The 5,138-nt window shown below is 45.8% G+C and overlaps 1 protein-coding gene across 1 annotated transcript in view; it reads left to right on the top strand.

Moving 5' to 3' along the window:
- The window catches only part of LOC129680363 (zinc finger protein 709-like), a gene marked incomplete in the record, with an annotated part of 180,929 nt that overhangs the window by 113,823 nt on the left and 61,968 nt on the right, over positions 1-5,138 (top strand).

Here is a 5,138-nt window from a genome sequence, read left to right as displayed (position 1 = left end):
TTTTATGGTGTCCATCATTTTTAAAAATATAATTTTTTTTTTCACCAGGAAATACTCCATTCTTTGCTTTTGATGGAGGAAACTATTTCATGGAGTAACCTATACCTTGTTTGTTACAATGTTTCATTTCCTGCTCTGAACAGACTTTGAAGATTCTGCTGAGCACTGCAGTGTGCATGGAAGGTTGGGGGATGGGTTTCTGTGGGTCCCTGAAACACTGTTAAAAATGCCAGGATAGTTCTTCCAACACTCTTGTGCCAGCTTCTGTTTGTCTCCTGACCTGGAGAATGATCCCTGTTTAGGACAGTTTGACAACAGCTGGCTGGAAGAAGTCTTCATGGGCTCAATGCGTGTGTACATGAGGGGCTGCAGTGAGGATTCTGGAGAGGGCACCTACCACCCTTCTGAGGGCTCTAGAGACAGACTCCTGACTGTCTTGCTGACTGAACTGAAGTGGCAATGAGGCAGGTAGAGGCAAGTGTTCCTAACATCCTACCAGTGTCAGGAGCCCTGATGCCCCCCTCCCCACTCCCTTTCCCTCATACCAGTTCCTATAGGAGTTTGAGTCTTTGAGCACTGGCTCTCTGGGACCAAGCACAGAGTAAGTCTGGGCAGGTTCCAGGCTGTTTTAGAGGGTTCATATGATCTGGGCTGGGGGCTTGTCCTCCCTGAATGGCAGTTAGTTCTTCTGTTAAATGGGCATCTTCTCTCATCTGGATGCCATCACTGTGTCTCCCATGTAGCACCCAGGACTTTGGCCCAAACTGCTGAGGATAGGAGCACGTTGATGGGAGACGCTGAGATCACCTATATGCAGGAAGTAGACATGCTCTATGTAGACCACAATCGTTGTCGTGGTTCTCTAGAGGGGCAGAAACAATGCAGTGAAAATACATCACTCGGGGATTTATTAGCGTGTCTCACACTATTCCGGCTGAGTCTGTGTGGTGAAGAAGTTGAGAACCTTGTAGTTTCTCAGTTCGTGAAGGCGGGTATCTCAGCAGTTCAAAACCTGGAGGGTACCTGAAGAAGCATTGGTCCTCAGCCCTCCTTGGAAGAACGACAAATCTGGATTCTGCAAAGAGTGGCAGAGTCAGATAGAGCCACTCAAAAGCAAGGAGCAAAGGTGGGCAGAAAAAAAAACAACCCTGTTTTTCCTTCTGACCTCTTTCTATCTAGGCAGCCCTTAGAAAGTGGCCTTCTAATGGAGGGCCTTCCTCTCCAGTTCATTTTCCAGGAAATATCCTCATAAGCCCACACAGAGGAGTGTCTCTTAGCTGATTCCAGATCCAGTCAAGCTGACAACCAAGATTAAGCACCACAGCCCCAAAGTATACAGTAAGCATATTTTATGGAGAGGACTGCACAGCATAGTACTTTCCGTACACGCCCTACACTCTCTGCATACAGTACTTGCTCACAGAAGCTCTGGTAGTAATGGCCAGGCCCTTCCTTCACTCCCTCTTTTTGACCCTCCTTTCTCCTCCTCAGAGACTCAATGGACAGCTCATTTCCCAGCTGTGACCACTGCACTCGAGAGAGCTGGCCATCCCCACAGTCAGAAAGATGGGCTGGAAAGTGGACTCACTCTGTGTCTCCTGGTTCTGCCCTCCCCTGCCTGGACACCCCAGCTCCTCAGTGCCCCTTTCAGTTCCACCCCACATGTGCCCTCATCCCTCTACTCCTCGCCCAGCAGCTCAGCACAGCCTCAGCTGTGTTCTGGCAGCTGACCCGGGCAGTCTCCTGCGGGCTGGAGTCTTCATTCCTGCCTGCTGTCACTCGTGCCCTGGTCCGCTTAGACTCTAAGCCTTACAGAAGAGCGTGAATTCTTCCAGGCTGTGAGGAGCACCACAGACCCTTAGTTTCATACCAAGAAGAGTTGTGCAGCATCCTCCCACCTTGCAAGCTGCTCTGGGGCCAGGCTTACCCTTGTCTTCTGGCCTCTAAAATCCAAGTTCTTTTGCCAGATTTATCCAAGCTCTTAGAAGAGCATAGGTGCTGGACATGTTGGGACTCAGAATAACCATTGCCCACATCCCCACTCTTGCCCCTCATCCCAGAAAGAACTGCCCAAGTTCTAAGGATCAAGTGCTTTGCAACCCTGAGTTGCCTTATTAAATAAGGCCATCCCCACCCCCCACATGTTAGCCACCTTCCCAGGCCAGGAGAAGGAAGCTAGGTCAGAAAGTGATTGGCTGGTCCACTCCAACCCAGCCCTGCATAACTCCTTCTAGGTCAGGAGTCAGGAGCAGATATCCCTAAAGGGGAGAGACAGGGCTGTGGGGAACACATGAAGGGTAATACAGCTGTGGGGAGCGGGTGGTCCAGGAGATGGGGGTTTCTAGACAACTGAGTCACTGGTCATGCCCAATATGATTTATAAAGCTTTGAACTTTAAGTCAGTCTCCATGTCTTCCCAGATCAGTCTCCCTCTGCAAAAGGAACTTTTTTTTCTCCTGGTTCAGTTGTCTGAGAGGCTTACCGCCTCCTTCTGATAACCTAGGCCTTGTCCTAGAAACATCTAGCTTCTGTACAATCTAACCTAGGCCTAGAATGCTTTCAGCCTCAGAGACTTACTGCTTAATAAGCTCACTCTTTCTTGTTCTTTCTGAGCTCTGGGCTGGCTGGTTCAACTCAGCTGTTCTGGCTCAAACTCCTCTCCTAGCTAACTTATTCAATCTGGCTTTTCTCTCAGCTTCTGAATTGTTTTGCTTGGCCTCAAACTAACTCAAGCCATCTGCTCTAATCTCCTGGCTTCTTCTCATTCAGTCTTCACCTGAGTTCTCTCTCTATTACTGTCTGGGTAAAACTGCCTCCTCTCCCTCTCTGCATTGCCCTTTAAGGGCTTTCCTTTCCTCTCTCTTCTCCTGAGAGTTGGGCATATCCTATTCTGTCAAATTTTCTCTGATTTGTCACTTTCTCTGCCACGCAATTAAACATCCCTTTCAAACATGGGCTCTTCCTTTTCCAGACTAACTTTCCCTTCATTGCTTGGAATTAAAGCCATATACCACAATGTCTAGACCTAAGCTTTTCTTAACCTGAAACTTGCTCTATACCAGGCTGGCCTTTAACTCAGATCTGCTTGCCTCTGTCTCCTGGATTAAAGGTGTGTTTGTATTCTAGCCAGATCAAACAGACCTAGAACATCTTTGGATGTGATCTCTTGCCAGCTGGATCACACAGACCTAGAGGGCCTTTGGATGTGATCTCTTGCCAGAACAGCCATGTTCTGAATTAAAATTCCTCTACATCCCTCTTTTCCTCTTCATTTTTCTCCTCCTCCTCCTCCTCACTATCTTCTGTTCCCCTTTGTTCATCCCTTCCTATGCATTTCCTTGAGTCTCTCTTTCCCTTGCTGCTATGTCCAAGCCCAAGCAGCCCCTGCTCCTGTCCACTATCCCCGGAGAGCCTTGTTCCTCTCCTGAACTTTTGTAAACTATAAATTAGAAGGCTGAGGTTGTAGCCCAGTTTGTACAGTGCTTGCCGAGCATATCAACACAGCATTAGACACTGTCTCCAAACAACAAAATACACAAATTATGATTATACAGAAGAGTAAATATTAAGTAAGTCACTATTTGGGAAAGTGCTCTTTCCTATTTAAGAAAAGAAAGGGGGTGGGCTGGAGGTGGGGTGCACTTCTTTAATCTCAGAATTCAGAAAGCAGCGGCATGCAGAACTCTGTGAGCTCAGGGCCATTCTGCTCTATGGAAAAAGTTCCAGGACAGACAAAGCTACACAGCAAAACTCTTGCCTAAAATAAATAAATAAATAAACAAACAAATAGATAGATAGATAGATAGATAGATAGATAGATAGATAGATAGATAAATACATGAAGGAAGGGAGAAAGAAGGAAAGAAAGAAGAAAGAAAGATCAGAAAGAAAGAAAAAGAATGAAGGAAGGAAAGAAAGAAAAAAGAAAAAGAAGAAAGGAAGGAGAGGAGAGGAGAAGAAGGAGGAAAGGAAGGAAGGGAGCTAGAGAGATAGCTAAGCAGTCAAACTGCCCTTCTAGAGGACCAGTTCAAGCACTGATATCATAGGACTCTGCTATAGGGGAACAGATGTCTTCTTCTGGCTTCAACTGGCATACATAGAGAGAGGGAGGAGGGGAGAAACAGCATTATCTTTCTCCTGGATCTCATCTGTTCAGGATCTCTTTCGCCCCCCTCCCCCATACTCTGTGCACTTTCCAGGTCCAACCATCCCTATCTCAGCTGTATTTTGTTGTTGTTTCAAGGCAGTGTTTCTCTGTGTAGCCTTGGCTGTCTTGAACTCACAGAGATCCGCCTGCCTCTGCCTCTCTGAGTGCTGGGATTATAAGCATGCATCACTGCACCCAGCTTTTTTTTTTTTAATTTATTTAATTTTATTTTAGGTGCATTAACATGAAAGTGTCAGATCTCTTGGAACTGGTGTTTCAGACAGTTGTGATCTGCCATGTGGGTGCTGGGAATCTTTGGAAGAACAGACACTGCTCTAACCACTGAGCCATCTCTCCAGACAGGGTTGCTTTTGTTGTTGCCTGCTTAAACCCTATAAACCCTGAGACCTACTGAAGTTCTTAGCATAACTGTGGCTCCTCTGTTAACACCTGCTGTCGCCTTTAGCACATCAGAAGCCATTTTGCCTCCACAACTCCATTTTAATCATAAGATGAAATTAAGTTCAAGTTCTCAGGCCTACGTGCCTGAGACCAGGATACAATTCAATAGTTCAATACTTGCTGCTTAAAATAAAACAATAGATGATAAATGCATGTTCTGTTTGAGTTAAAGATCACAACATCCTGTTATGTTTCCTGCTCCCAGAAATCTTTAGTGCCCCCAAGAGCTCCCCTACCCTAAATCCTAGCCAATCACCTTGAAGTGCTTTGTCTGGCTAGCTAGATACAATACAATATACTTAGACAAAATTAATTATGTTTAGCTAGTCAAAATAATGTAATGCCTCCCTGCTTCACTTTCTACATACACCTGGTTACTGTTTTTTTTTTTTTTGGGGGGGGGTGTTTTGTTTTTTTGTATAAAAAAAAACCTTCCTCAGAAACAGAACAGCATCATAGTCTAGTTCCCAAGTTCAGATTATGTCCCTGACGAGTCAGTTTTTGTTCAGCATTCAATAAACTTCCATCA

The sequence above is a fragment of the Psammomys obesus genome, unplaced genomic scaffold (genome assembly GCF_907164565.1).
Source record: "Psammomys obesus unplaced genomic scaffold, mPsaObe1.curated_primary_1811, whole genome shotgun sequence".
NCBI classification, from domain to species: domain Eukaryota; kingdom Metazoa; phylum Chordata; class Mammalia; order Rodentia; family Muridae; genus Psammomys; species Psammomys obesus.
The sequence above is the reverse complement of the archived record's forward strand: the minus strand, read 5'-3'. Positions and strand labels throughout refer to the sequence as shown.